Here is a 16,744-nt window from a genome sequence, read left to right as displayed (position 1 = left end):
CTGCTGTGATGCATATAGCTGAGTAATGTTCACAGAGAATGTCATCTGATTAGGCAAGATGACTACCACCTAATAATATACCAAAGTAAAATAAAATAAAAATTGAGTGCGATCTGTTTCTTATTAGTAAAACAAAATGGGATGGGACAAAGCTGCAATACTCAGCGTAGCTGCTGCTGAATATATGGCATACATATGAAACAATGTAAAGAATAAAGTCCACATAACTCGCTCAAGTGACAAGTGACAAGAGTTGGACCCCCACCAATCTGATTTTGATGGTCTATCCTGAAGATAGGTTGTCAATATTGTAATCCTGGAAAGCTCTTTTAGTATTAAATAAAAGTATTTTAAAGTATGTTCACTCAACTTTTAAAGTGCTTGTCTGGGATTTTCAGACATGCCGCCATGCATAGGCACTTTGATCAAATAAAAAATAAAAGAAAAAAAATAATAAACGTTGCCAATCCAGTGGTAAACACTGGTCCTGCAGCCATGTTGTCACAAACAGCCAGTGATTGCCTACAGTGACTGCATTTTCTGTTTTGCATACATACAGAAATCGCATTGTCTAAAAAATATGTGAACATTTATTTTTTTCCCTAATTTTAAAGTATATTATATGATTTTAATTTGGCTTTCTCGTCTTTATAATATGTTAATTATTTTTACATGTGTTTGCCAATAGACACATTCTTTTCCTTTCTGTTCATTCTTTATTACAGTTCTGTTTTATTGACTGAAAATTGCATCAGTTGCTGGTATATAATATAGCCCTCAGTCTATTTAGGAAATAATGGAAGTCAGAACTCTTTCAATCATGACCTCACATTTCAAGGTTTTTTAAACTATGGATATAGCTGCACATTGTTTTCTGAAAGCGCTCACTAGTGTGGAAAGAAAGAACAAAGTGTTATGCTTTTGGTAACATATTTTACTGCTGCTGTAAGCAGAATGCATTTGCTGTGCCACTCAGTTAATAGCAAACAGTAAAGAAGAAGGGTCTACAATAACTTAAGTGTTTAAATGTACTGTAAATACTCTGGGAGAATCGTTTTATTCTACAGTTACTGTTCCCTTGTGCTTTTAAAGAAATTTGCTGTCAACTATTTCACATACAGTTCTATTAGGCTTTCTTCAATATAAATTCAAGATTAAAAGTGTTCCCTAAAAGCAATAAATGTGACCACCTTTATTTTAATACTAATATAAATTGCATTGTGTATAACTCTTCCCAAGCCTAAATACAATCTCTGATAATCTTTGCTACAATTTATATCCCATCCTTCCCGTATATTGTAAATGGTAGAAGACCAACAGATAATCAGAGTGCACAATTAAATAAGGGACATTCTACCATGGTTTCTGTTCCATGCATTTGTACAATTAAAAGTGCAGTATACATCTAGAAAAGAGAAAAATATAGAGGGGATTTTATATTATCAGATGATTACTTCATGGATTCATGGATTAATCAATTGCATATAAAACAATAAATTACATTAAAATACATAAAGTCTTGGGCACAATTTTTTAAGTTAATGTCTGTCACATGCAATGTCGGGTAGGGTTGCCCCCTCATATTGCTCGAATTTTTTATATTTTTTATTTCTAAACTGACCCTGCAATCACCAATACCCTGTCCTCACCATTAACCACATTAGAAATAAAGTTTCAAACTAAAGTGACTGACTGTAGTGACGTAACTACACTGAGGTTAAGAGACAACTTCGTGAAAAGGGCATTAAATACTCATTTGTTTTTCCGGCTTAATTGTGAATAACTTTCAACAGTGGGACACATTTTTTAAAATCTCCTGATCTTGTAATAGACTGGCTCGACCGGAATAACAACTAAGTGTTTTATTTTTCTTCATGGTGGCGGGATGGATGTTAGGTGGTCTTAGGTGAAATGACTAATTTGTGCATATCTATAACTATCCATAAAAGTTACAGGTGTGCCCTTTACCAATACATCCAAAGGGATAATATTACCATGTGATAATATGTGCGTTAAGCGGTTAATGCCGCGTGAATTCCAATATTTGTAATCTACAATTGACATAAATTATACTAAATTATAATTGTGCCAAAGTGGAGTGAAGTGAGTAGGGTTTTTTATGCCCAATATTTTCTTAATCTTATTCCAAACCCTATTTAGTGTATCACTAATAAGACATTGTTTTTTCCTTCTACCCGGATGCCCAGTCTCCAGGATAGAAAAAATATCCCCATATGGTCCCTGAAATTCCCTTGCCAGATTACCTAACAATAGAGCAGACCGGTGGTCTGCCCCCCCCCCCCCCCCACACACACACCACTTTATCTGAGCGGCAAGATAGTATCCTTGGAGGAAGGGGAGGGACAGACCCCCATCTCTCTCAGAAAGACAGAGATACTTTTGCTTAATCCTGACCCTACCCCTCCCCCAAATCAACTCATTCAACAATTTATCCAGCAGCCCGAAAAAGGAATCCTCAATCCATATCGGACATGCTGTCAGGGGATATAAGGCAATAGGGAGGACCACCATCCTTATTAATGCAATTCTTTCCACCTGTGGTAGGGGCAGCTTCTGACAAGTCTGGATCTTATCTCTAACCTTATTGATCATAGGGATAATATTTAGGGAATTGTATCTGGACAGATCAGCACTTATTCTAATACCCAGATATCGGATAGAATTGGTTAATCCAAGTAGCCTGATACCAAGGAATCCCTCCGGGGGTGCTCGGACAAGTGGAAGAAGTTCAGACTTATCCCAATTTACTTTGTACCCTGAAAATAAACCATATTCTCTCAAAATTTTCATAACCGGTGTAACCGCTTTCCTCCCTTGCCTCAAAAATATTAAGATATCATCCGCATATAGGCTGATCTTGTCCGCCTCTCCACTACCACCAAAACCAATGATTTCATTTGATTGTCTGACTTTACATGCAAGAGGTTCCAAAGCCAAGGCAAATATCAGGGGTGAAAGGGGACACCCCTGCCGGGTACCCCGCTGTAACTGGATCTGTTCGGAATCAGACCCATTTATCCTAACCCTGGCATTAGAATCACAATAAAGTAGTTGTATCTATTTAATGAAATGTTTCCCCAGATTCATTCTGTCCAGGGTTTCCCACAGGAAGGGCCACTCCACCCTGTCAAAAGCCTTCTCGGCATCCAATGACAGGATGGAGCGTCCTCCCCCTCCCCAACGATGTTTAAAAGAGCTCTGCGAATACTAGATTGTATATCGCGTTTGGGGACGAATCCGGTCTGGTCAGGATGAATCAGACAGTGGATGACACCCCTCAACCTATTTGCAAGCAATTTAGCTAGTATCTTATAGTCGGTATTGCGTAATGAAATTGGGCGATATGCCCCTACCTCAGTCTTATCCTTATCCCACTTCAGAATCAAAGAGATGGAGGCCTCCCTCATAGAAGGGGGGAGTGAACCACTCCTCCAAGACTCATTGAACATCCGAAGAAGGAAAGGCAACACCGTCTTGCGATAGACTCTATAAAATTCAAAGGGCAGGCCATCCCTGCCTGGGGCCGAATTACTTATTTAATGCTGTCGACGGCCGCCTCCACCTCCTCAAGGGTAATTGATGAATTTAGTTTAAGACAATCCTGCTCAGAGAGGCGAGGAAGTTCAACACCATCAAAGAATAGGGCCCGGGCTCCATCATCCACGCCAAGGTCCGACTGATATACCCTAGAAAAATGTTCCAGAAAAGTGGCTTTAATTTTAAAACAATCATTAGTTAGGGCACCAGTGGACAACTTAATTTGCCCTATATGGTTTTGAGTCCGTTGATTAGCAATTACGGAAGCCAACATTTTGCCTGTCTTGCCTTTTTCCAAAAAATCTTGCTGTCCTGCAAAAAAGGACCTATGCTGCGCTTTTTCACAAAGAAAGGACTGATATTTCCTCTTGGCCTCCATTAATGTAAGTCGGATATTTTCCTCCTTCTTTCTAGCTAATTCTACCTCCAAAGCCCTTACCCTTTCTACCAATTCCTTTTCAGTGCTGGCATATTCCGCCCTCTTCTTCTTAATCCTCATACTATATACACCTCTAATCATAGCCTTTAAATAATCCCACACATAGTGAATATGTGTGGATCCGTAATTTAATGCCCAGAATTCTAAAATATCCTTTCCGATCCTTTCTTGGTCTCTGACCACATGAATCCCATGTGGATTTAATCTGAAGGATTTTCTCCCCTGTACGGGCAGTGTATCGGCCATCGACACCAACATTGGGGTATGGTCAAATTTAAATTCATTCTTTATTATTAAAAAGGAAGTAAATACATAATGTAAGACAAAGTACACATAATAGCAGCAACACAGGACGATGCTATTGCAAGAATAAACTAGACTAGACTCCCTCTGTCAGTATTACATCCGGCTTGCCGTGGCATATCTAAGCCTGATCAGGCTCCTGCTAAAGGAAGGAGCCTGATCAGGCTTAGTGTGAGTTCAATACACTGCAGTACACTATATAGTGTACTGCAGTCTATTGTAAGCCATCAGACCCACTGGATCTTCAAGAACCATATGAGTCTGGGTCACAATTTTTTTTTAAAAAGTGAAAAGAGTAAAAAAATAAATAAAAAAAACCCTTCTAATATCTACACATAATTGGTTAAAAATGTAAAAGAATAAAAAAAAAACTAACCATGTTTGGTATCGCCGCATCCATAAGGACCTGATCTATAAAAGGATCTTGTTACTTTTACCGCATAATGAACACCATAAAAATAAAAAAACTATGATGGAACTGCAATTTTGCCCACCGCACTTCCCAAAAAATTGTATAAAAGTGATCAAAAAAGTCATATGTATCCAAAATTAGCACCAATCAAAACGTGACCTCATCTGACAAAAAATTAGCCCCTACATAAGCCAATCGTCCCAAAAATAAAAAAATTATGGCTTTCAGAAAATGAAGACACAAAAACATGATTCTTTTTTTCCTAACATGCTTTTATTGAATAAAATAAACTAAAAAAAATGCACATAATAGGTATTGTCATCTCCGTAACAACCTGCTCTATAAAAATAGCATGTGATCCAACCCATCTGGTGAACACAATAAATAAAATAAAATAACATAAAAATGTGACAAAAAATCCATTTTTTATCACCTTACATCACAAAAAGTGTAATACCAAGCAATTAAAAAGTCATATGTGCCCCATAATAGTACCAATTAAACAGTCATCTCATCCCGCCAAAAATGAGACTTTACCTTAGATAATCATCCAAAAAGTAAAAAAAATATGACTTTCAGAAAATGGAAACACAAAAACATATTTTTTTTTCAAAAATGCTTTTATTGTGTTAATAAAAAAAAAATGCACATATTAGGCATCGCTGTGTCCGCAACAAACTGCTCTAGAAAAATAGAATGTGATTCAACCCGTCTGGTGAACGCCTTAAAGAAATAAAACTAAAAATGTGCCATTTTTTATTACCTTACATCACAAAAAGTGTAATTCCAAGCAATCAAGAATTCATATGTGCCCCAAAATGGTACCAATCAAACTATCATCCCTTCCAGCAAAAAATGAGACCCTACCCAAGACAATCACCCAAAAAATAAAAAAATATGGCTTTCAGAAAATGGAAACACAAAAACAGGATTTTTTTCAGAAAAATTTATTATTGTGTAAATCCAAAATAAAATTTTAAAAATAGACTTATTAGGTATTGCCACATCATTACGACCTGCTGTGAAACAATATCACATTATTTACTCTGTCAGGTGAACATTGTAAAAAAAAAAAAAAAAAAACTGTGCCAGAACAGCCATTTTTTGGTTACCTTGCCTCATAAAACGAGTAACATATATATACAGTACAGACCAAAAGTTTGGACACACCTTCTCATTCAAAGAGTTTTCTTTATTTTCATGACTATGAAAATTGTAGATTCACACTGAAGGCATCAAAACTATGAATTAACACATGTGGAATTATATACATAACAAATAAGTGTGATACAACCCGAAAATATGTCATATTCTAGGTTCTTCAAAGTAGCCACCTTTTGCTTTGATTACTGCTTTGCACACTCTTGGCATTCTCTTGATGAGCTTCAAGAGGTAGTCACCTGAAATGGTTTTCACTTCACAGGTGTGCCCTGTCAGGTTTAATAAGTGGGATTTCTTGTCTTATAAATGTGGTTTGGACCATCAGCTGCGTTGTGGAGAAGTCAGGTGGATACACAGCTGATAGTCCTACTGAATAGACTGTTAGAATTTGTATTATGGCAAGAAAAAAGCAGCTAAGTAAAGAAAAACGAGTGGCCATAATTACTTTAAGAAATTAAGGTCAGTCAGTCCGAAAAATTGGGAAAACTTTGAAAGTGTCCCCAAGTGCAGTCACAAAAACCATCAAGCGCTACAAAGAAACTGGCTCACATGCGGACCGCCCCAGGAAAGGCAGACCAAGAGTCACCTCTGCTGCGGAGGATAAGTTCATCCGAGTCACCAGCCTCAGAAATCGCAGGTTAACAGCAGCTCAGATTAGACACCAGGTCAATGCCACACAGAGTTATAGCAGCAGACACATCTCTAGAGCAACTGTTAAGATTAGACTGTGTGAATCATGCCGTCATGGTAGAATATCTGCTAGGAAACCACTGCTAAGGACAGGCAACAAGCAGAAGAGACTTCTTTGGGCTAAAGAACACAAGGAATGAACATTAGACCAGTGGAAATCTGTGCTTTGGTCTGATGAGTCCAAATTTGAGATCTTTGGTTCCAACCACCGTGTCTTTGTGCAACGCAGAAAAGGTGAATGGATGGACTCTACATGCCTGGTTCCCACCGTGAAGCATGGAGGAGGAGGTGTGATGGTGTGGGGGTGCTTTGCTGTTGACACTGTTGGGGATTTATTCAAAATTGAAGGCATACTGAACCAGCATGGCTACCACAGCATCTTGCAGCGGCATGCTATTCCATCCGGTTTGCGTTTAGTTGGACCATCATTTATTTTTCAAGAGGACAATGACCCCAAACACACCTCCAGGCTGTGTAAGGGCTATTTGACCATGAAGGAGAGTAATGGAGTGCTGCGCCAGATGACCTGGCCTCCACAGTCACCGGACCTGAACCCAATCGAGATGGTTTGGAGTGAGCTGGACCGCAGAGTGAAGGCAAAAGGGCCAACAAGTGCTAAGCATTTCTGGGAACTCCTTCAAGACTGTTGGATGACCATTTCAGGTGACTACCTCTTGAAGCTCATCAAGAGAATGACAAGAGTGTGCAAAGCAGTAATCAAAGCGAAAGGTGGCTACTTTGAAGAACCTAGAATATTACATATTTTCAGTTTTTTTCACACTTTTTTGTTATGTATATAATTCCACATGTGTTAATTCATAGTTTTGATGCCTTCAGTGTGAATCTACAATTTTCATAGTCATGAAAATAAAGAAAACTCTTTGGATGAGAAGGTGTGTCTAAACTTTTGGTCTGTACTGTACTTGCTTCCACAAAATATTTATTGAGGGCTACTATATACCTGCTTCCCACAAAATACTGATTAAGGTGTTTGATATACCTGCTGCCACAAAATATTAATTGAGGGCTGCAATATACCTGCTTCCACAAAATACTGATTAAGCATTTTGATATACATGCTTCCACAAAAAACTGCATAAGGGGTTTGATATTCCTGCTTTCACAAAATACTAATTGAGGGCTACAATTTACCTGCTACCACAAAATACTGATTTAGGGCTAGAATATAACTGCATCCACAAAATATTGATAATGGGGTTTAATATACCTGTTTCCACGAAATATTGATTGAGGCCTGCAATATACCTGCTTCCACAAAATACCGATTGATGTGTTCGATATACCTGTTTCCACCAAATATTGATTGAGGCATGCAATGTATATGCTCCCACAAAATAATTATTAAGTGGTTGGAAATACCATCTTCTACAAAATACTGATTGGCCTGCGATATTCCTGCTTCCACAAAATACTGATTAAGGGGTTTGATATACCTGCTTCCACAAAATATTGATAGGGGTTTGACATACCTGTTTCCACCAAATATTGATTAAGGCCTACGATATACCTGCTTCCACAAAATGCCGATAATGGGGTTCGATATACCTGCTCCCACAAAATACTGATTATGGGGTTTGAAATACCTATTTCCACAAAATACTGATTGAGGGCTGCTCTATACCTTGTTCCACAAAATATTGGTTAAGGGGTTCGATATACAGTTAGGTCCATAAATATTGGGACATTGACACAATTCTAACATTTGTGGCTCTATACACCACCACAATGGATTTGAAATGAAATGAACAAGATGTGCTTTAACTGCAGACTGTCAGCTTTGATTTGAAAGTATATGCATCCAAATCAGGTGAGCGGTGTAGGAATTACAACAGTTTGCTTATTTGCCTCCCACTTGTTAAGGGACTAAAAGTATTGGGACAGAATAATAATCATAAATCAAACTTTCACTTTTTAATACTTGGTTGCAAATCCTTTTCAGTCAATTACAGCCTGAAGTTTGGAATGCATATACATCACCAGACGCTGGGTTTCATCCCTGGTGATGCTCTGACAGGCCTCTACTGCAACTGTCTTTAGTTCCTGATTGTTCTTGGGGCAATTTCCCTTTAGTTTTATCTTCAGCAAGTGAAATGCATGCTCAATCGGATTCAGGTAAGGTGATTGACTTGGCCATTGCATAACATTCCACTTCTTTCCCTTAAAAAACTCTTTGGTTGCTTTTGCAGTATGCTTTGGGTCATTGTCCATCTGCACTGTGAAGCGCTGTCCAATGAGTTCTAAAGCATTTGGCTGAATATCAGCAGATAATATTGCCCAAAACACTTAAGAATTCATCCTACTGCTTTTGTCAGCAGTCACATCATCAATAAATACAAGAGAACCAGTTCCATTGCAGCCATACATGCCCACGCCATGACACTACCACCACCATGCTTCACTGATTAGGTGGTATGCTTAGGCTCATAAGCAGTTCCTTTCCTTCTCCATACTGTTCTCTTCCAATCACTCTGTTACAAGTTGATCTTGGTCTCATCTGTCCATAGGATGTTGTTCCAGAACTGTGGAGGCTTTTTTAGATGTTGTTTGGCAAACTCTAATCTGGCCTTCCTGTTTTTGAGGCTCAGCAATGGTTTACATCTTGTGGTGAACCCTCTGTATTCACTCTGGTGAAGTCTTCTCTTGATTGTTGACTTTGACACACATACACCTACCTCCTGGAGAGTGTTATTGATCTGGCCAACTGTTGCGAAGGGTGTTTTATTCACAAGGGAAATAATTACTTGGTAATCCACCACAGTTGTTTTCCGTGGTCTTCCGGGTCTTTTGGTGTTTCTGAGCTCACCGGTGCGTTCCTTCTTTTTAAGAATGTTCCAAACAGTTGTTTTGGCCACGCCTAATGTTTTTGCTATCTCTCTGATGGGTTTGTTTTGTTTTTTTTCAGCCTAATGATGGCTTGCTACACTGACAGTGACAGCTCTTTGGATCTAATCTTGACAGTTGACAGCAACAGATTCCAAATGCAAATAGCACACTTGAAATGAACTCTGGATGTTTTATCTGTTCAATGTAATTGGGATATTGAGGGAATAACACACACCTGGCTATAGAACAGCTGAGAAGCCAGTTGTCCCATTACTTTTGGTCCCTTCACAAGTGGGAGGCACATATGCAAACAGTTGTAATTCCTACACCGTTCACCTGATTTGGATGTAAATACCCTCAAATTAAACCTGACAGTCTGCAGTTAAAGCACATCTTGTTTGTTTCATTTCAAATCCATTATGGTGGTGTATAAAGCCAAAAAGTTTAGAATTGTATCAATGTCCCAATATTTGTGGACCTGACTGTACCTGTTTCCAAAAAATACTGATTAAGGGCTGTGATATACCTGCTTCCACAAAATACTGATTAAGGGTTTTAATATCACTGCTTCTTCAAAATACAGATTGAGAGCTGTGATATAACTGCTTCCAGAAAATAAACTGATTAAGGAGTTTGATATACCTGTTTCCACCAAATATTTATTGAGGGCTACGATATACCTTCTTCACAAAATACTGATTAAGGAGTTTTATATACCTGCTTCTCCAAAATATTGATTGAGTGATACAATATAACTAATTCCACAAAATACAGATTAAGAGGTTTGATATACCTACTTCCAAAAAATATTGATTGAGGGCTACGATAAGCCTGCCTCCACAAAATACTGAATGAGGCATTTGATATAAATGCTTCCACAAAATATTGATTAAGGGTTTTGATATCCCTGCTTCTTCAAAATACTGATTGAGGGCTACGATATACTTGTTTCCTCCAAAAACGGATTAAGTGGTTTGATATACCTGCTGCCACAAAATACTGATTGAGGGCTGCGATAAACCTTCTTCCACAAAATACAGATTAAGGGGTTCGATAGGCTTGCATCTACAAAATATTGATTGAGGGCTACGATATACTGATTTAGGGGTTTAATATACCTGCTGCCACAAAATACTAATTGAGGGCTGCGATATACCTGCTTCCACAAAATATAGATTAAGGGGTTTGATATACCTGTTTCCATCAAATATTGATTGAGGCCTACGATATACCTGCTTACACAAAATACTGATTAAGGGGTTTGATATACCTGCTTCCACAAAATATAGATTAAGGGGTTTGATATACCTATTTCCGCCAAATATTGATTGAGGCCTGTGATATACCTTCCTCTACAAAATACTGAATAAAGGGTTTGATATACCTGCTTCCACAAAATATTGATTAACCACTTCAGCCCCGCTAGGTGAAACCCCCTTCATGACCAGAGCACTTTTTACACTTCGGCACTACACTACTTTCACCGTTTATCGCTCGGTCATGCAACTTGCCACCCAAATGAATTTTACCTCCTTTTCTTCTCACTAATAGAGCTTTCATTTGGTGGTATTTCATTGCTGCTGGCATTTTTACTTTTTTTGTTATTAATCAAAATGTAACGATTTTTTTGCAAAAAAATGACATTTTTCACTTTCAGCTGTAAAATTTTGCAAAAAAAAACGACATCCATATATAAATTTTTCGCCAACTTTATTGTTCTACATGTCTTTGATAAAAAAAAAATGTTTGGGCAAAAAAAAATGGTTTGGGTAAAAGTTATAGCATTTACAAACTATGGTACAAAAATGTGAATTTCCGCTTTTTGAAACAGCTCTGACTTTCTGAGCACCTGTCATGATTCCTGAGGTTCTACAATGCCCAAACAGTAGAAAACCCCCACAAATGACCCCATTTCGGAAAGTAGACACCCTAAGGTATTCGCTGATGGGCATAGTGAGTTCATAGAACTTTTTATTTTTTGTCACAAGTTAGCGGAAAATGATGATGATTTTATTTTTTTTATTTTTTCTTACAAAGTCTCATATTCCACTAACTTGCGACAAAAAATAAAAAATTCTAGGAACTCGCTATGCCCCTCACGGAATACCTTGGGATGTCTTCTTTCCAAAATGGGGTCACTTGTGGCGTAGTTATACTGCCCTGGCAATTTAGGGGCCCAAATGTGTGAGAAGAACTTTGCAATCAAAATGTGTAAAAAATGACCGGTGAAATCCAAAAGGTGCACTTTGGAATATGTGCCCCTTTGCCCACCTTGGCAGCAAAAAAGTGTGACACATCTGGTATCGCCGTACTCAGGAGAAGTTGGGGAATGTGTTTTGGGGTGTCATTTTACATATACCCATGCTGGGTGAGAAAAATATCTTGGTCAAATGCCAACTTTGTATAAAAAAATGGGAAAAGTTGTCTTTTGCCAAGATATTTCTCTCATCCAGCATGGGTATATGTAAAATGACACCCCAAAACACATTTCCCAACTTCTCCTGAGTACGGCGATACCAGATGTGTCACACTTTTTTGCTGCCAAGGTGGGCAAAGGGGCACATATTCCAAAGTGCACCTTTCAGATTTTGCAGGCCATTTTTTACACATTTTGATTGCAAGGTACTTCTCACACATTTGGGCCCCTAAATTGCCAGGGCAGTATAACTACGCCACAAGTGACCCCATTTTGGAAAGAAGACACCCCAAGGTATTCCGTGAGGGGCACTGCGAGTTCCTAGAATTTTTTATTTTTTGTCACAAGTTAGCGGAAAATGATGATTTTTATTTTTTTTTCTCTTTTTTCCTTACAAAGTCTCATATTCCACTAACTTGCGACAAAAAATAAAAAATTCTAGGAACTCGCCATGCCCCTCACGGAATACCTTGGGGTGTCTTCTTTCCAAAATGGGGTCACTTGTGGCGTAGTTATACTGCCCTGGCAATTTTGGGGCCCATATGTGTGAGAAGTACTTTGCAATCAAAATCTGTAAAAAATGACCGGTGAAATCCGAAAGGTGCACTTTGGAATATGTGCCCCTTTGCCCACCTTGGCATCAAAAAAGTGTCACACATCTGGTATCGCCGTACTCAGGAGAAGTTGGGGAATGTGTTTTGGGGTGTCATTTTACATATACCCATGCTGGGTGAGCGAAATATCTTGGCAAAAGACAACTTTTCCCATTTTTTTATACAAAGTTGGCATTTGACCAAGATATTTTTCTTACCCAGCATGGGTATATGTAAAATGACACCCCGAAAACACATTCCCCAACTTCTCCTGAGTACGGCGATACCAGATGTGTGACACTTTTTTGCAGCCTAGATGCGCAAAGGGGCCCAAATTCCTTTTAGGAGGGCATTTTTAGACATTTGGATCCCAGACTTCTTCTCACGCTTTAGGGCCCCTAAAAAGCCAGGGCAGTATAAATACCCCACATGTGACCCCACTTTGGAAAGAAGACACCCCAAGGTATCCAATGAGGGGCCTGGCAAGTTCATAGAATTTTTTTTTTTTTTGCATAAGTTAGCGGAAATTGATTTTTTTTTTTTTTCTCACAAAGTCTCACTTTCCGCTAACTTAGGACAAAAATTTAAATCTTTCATGGACTCAATATGCCCCTCAGCAAATACCTTGGGGTGTCTTCTTTCCAAAATGGGGTCAGTTGTGGGGTGTTTGTACTGCCCTGGCATTTGAGGGTCTCCGCAATCATTACATGTATGGCCAGCATTAGGAGTTTCTGCTATTCTCCTTATATTGAGCATACAGGTAATGAGATTTTTTTTTCCGTTCAGCCTCTGGGCTGAAAGAAAAAAAGTGAACGGCACAGATTTCTTCATTCGCATCGATCAATGTGGATGAAAAAATCTCTGCCAAAAAAAAAAAAATGGAGGGGGGGCGGAGCCAGCGCAAGATCCAAATGGCCGCTTCTGTCTGAGCTCCGTGCACAGACCTGCTGAGAACGCAGCTACCGCAAGCTTTTGAGACCTCCTAACATGGTCAAAATCGGAGGACAGAGACCCCCTGACCCAGGGGCCATCCCCAAAGCACCTAATCCTAACTCGGGCATGGCTAAATACCTCAAAAAGCAGGCAGCAGCTCCGGGGACTACAGACTCCAAGATGGCGCCGCCGAGTGAGCGCACCTCCGATGGTGGCGAAGAAGGTCAGTCAGAGGTGGACAGTGATGCCGGGGACATAGGATCCCCTCGGGCACAGCCTGTGTCTAGAAAATTTATAAAACAGGCATTGGCTGAAGCTCTACTGCCTCTGCGGCAGGACATATCTGGTCTCACACAGGAGATCCAGCACGTAGGCCACAGGGTAGAAGCCCTGGAAATGACACAGGCTGCGATAATTGAGCACAGTACTGCGGCCACCCAATCTCTCACCTCGTGCCAGTCGCATATTAATGCCCTATATAACAGCCTGGAAGACCAGGAAAATCGTGGACGCAGGAACAATCTGCGTTTTAGAGGGCTCCCAGAGTATGTCTCTAATGACGAAATCATACCAGCGATCCTGTCCATCGCAGCTTCAATTCTGGGAGAGGAGGGTCCTCCATCTATACTGATTGAAAGAGCGCACAGGGCTCTTAGGCCCAAACCAAAAGGCAACGAGCCGCCAAGAGACGTAATTTGTCGCTTCCTGAATTTCGCCGACAAGGAGCGAATCCTTATTGCTGCAAGACAAGCGAAATCTATCACCTATAGCAACGTTCCTGTCTCAATCTTCCAGGACTTAGCTCCGGTCACACTACAGAAGAGGAAAACTCTCAAACCCCTCACTGACTGGCTGCGGGAGAAACGTATCCTCTATAGATGGACTTTTCCTTTTGGATTAGCGTTCAGCTATGCGGAGAAACTCATCAGAATCTCGTCATATGCAGACCTGCAAGATTTTCTTTCAACCGCAGAAGTCCCTCATCTTGATATAGCCTGCTGGGACCCTGTTTCTGATATCACCTCTCTTCCGGAGTTGCCGAAGATTGTTCCCTGGGAAAGAGCAGGCACCCCTAAACAGCAGAGGGCGAAGAGAAGAAGCAGTCCCCTGACACCTAAGAGAATTGCATGGTCCACCACTTAAAGTCTGAAGGACAATTCAGGCTATTATTGTCTCGTTTCTTCAGTCCGTGACTTCTCCTGTCCTCCTCTATTTCTTTCTTTTCTCTTAGTCTCCCTCCCCTCTCCCCCTTTACCCCATCCTTTTCCCCTCCCCCCTTTCTTTCCCCCCTTTCTCCCCCCTCTCTCCTCCCTCCCTTTTTACTTAACACCATTGGTCTCATTATTACACACTATGTCGTTCTTTAGTGGGTCGCTATATATGGGGTTATAACCTCTTTCCCCCCCCTCCTCTGATAGTTTTCTATCTGATTGACAAGTGTCGATTATATTTCACATTAATGTTGGTTGCCCAAACGCGACCCTGTTTTTGTTTCAGTTATGTTTTTTGTTTTTTGTTTAAAACTCTCTTTGTAATGTTATCTCACAGTCAAGGGGTATTGATGCGATGTACCGGTGTTCTTGGATCTGTGTTGCCCTGGGCCCTGACTCCTCTTGAGGCTGCCAATCACACCTGCTCCTCCCACTCCGATGCCACGAATCGTAACGTAATTTCCTTTGCCCTTACCTCCACTCTTAACCCAACATGACAGATTTCAAACTTGCCTCTTTCAATGTGAAAGGATTGAGATCACCCTCTAAACGTTCACAGATCTTTTCCCTTCTCTGGAGGGAGAGGTGTTCCATTATCTTTCTCCAGGAAACCCATTACAAACAAGGAAAATTTCCTGATCTCTCCTACTCTAGATTCCCGGATTGGTATCATTCTGGTTATGATGGGGCGGCCTCCAGGGGAGTCAGCATTGGCATGAAAAAGAATTTCCCTTTTCAATACTCCTCCCATACCGCAGATACTGAGGGAAGATATATTATTTTAAAAGGTCTTATTGGGCATAAAATGTTCACTTTAGTTAATATATATGCTCCAAATTATGACCAAGTACCTTGGCTCTTGAAGATACTTTCCATTGTAGAAAATGTTAGGGAAGGAACACTTATCTTAGCCGGGGACCTAAACTTAGCCTTACACCCGTTCTCTGACACTTCTTCCAAACGGTCATCTACTTCGGGTAAACTACTAAAAAAACTGAAGAGCAAACTACGTGATATGGGTTTAATTGATGTATGGAGATGTATGAATCCAACATGTATTGATTACACCTTCTATTCGGCTCCTTCCCAATCCTACAGCAGGATCGATTACATCTTCGTGCCTAAAGACTTCTTGCACCTCTCCTCTGACCCCCTGATTGGAAATATTACCATCTCGGACCACTCCCCAATCTTCTGCTCCTTCCATCCTCAACCTGGATCTGGTAAGCCCTCCAATTGGAGACTTAATGAGTCTATATTGAGCGATCCTAGCCATGTTTCCTTCTTCACCTCCCTTTTAGAGCATTATTTTGAGTCCAATGACTCCCCTGAAATTTCCGCACAAACGCTATGGGATGCCCACAAGGCTTTTATTCGCGGACAGTTCATAAGCAAGTGCTCCCATTTAAAAAAATTAGCTGAAAGACATTTTACATCCCTATTAGACCGCATTCATACCTTAGAAAATTTGCATAAACAGTCTTTAGACCCCCAACACCTCTCTGAGTTGTTAGCTCTTAGATCTGAGTTGAAAAATATCTTAAATAAAAAAGCAGCAAAATATTACCTCTCCTCACAACATAAATTCTATGCCCATGGCAATAAAGCCTCTAGATTCCTTATGAACCGTATTAAACAAAGGAAGAATGCTAGGTATGTAACCTCTATCAAATCCCCCCAGGGTAGTCAACTCTATTCACCGGAATCCATTGCGGAACAGTTCCGCCTTTTCTACAAGGACCTTTATAATCTATCCCCTCCCTCTGATGGTATATTAGACACTGGATCAAATCGCCACCCTAACTCTTTCCTGGATAGTCTTAAATTGCCATCTCTGACCATATCCCAGAGGGAGGACCTTTCAAAGCCCTTTGACCTGGCGGAGCTTTCCAAGGCCCTGAAATCCTCTCCAAAGAATAAATGCCCTGGCCCTGACGGTCTCCCGACTAGTTATTATTCAGTCTTTCATACCACTCTAGCCCCCTTTCTCCTTCGAGTCTGTAACCAAACTCTCCTAAACTCTCCCCTCTCCTCGGACATGACGAGAGCATTAATCTCGATCATCCCTAAGGAGGGAAAAGACCATACTAACTGCGCTAATTACCGCCCAATATCCCTCCTAAATACAGACTTGAAATTACTAGCAAAAATGTTAGCTACCAGAATACAACTTATCCTTCCTGC

The sequence above is a fragment of the Bufo gargarizans genome, chromosome 4 (genome assembly GCF_014858855.1).
Source record: "Bufo gargarizans isolate SCDJY-AF-19 chromosome 4, ASM1485885v1, whole genome shotgun sequence".
In the NCBI taxonomy this organism is placed as follows: domain Eukaryota; kingdom Metazoa; phylum Chordata; class Amphibia; order Anura; family Bufonidae; genus Bufo; species Bufo gargarizans.
Note: the sequence above shows the minus strand (reverse complement) of the source record.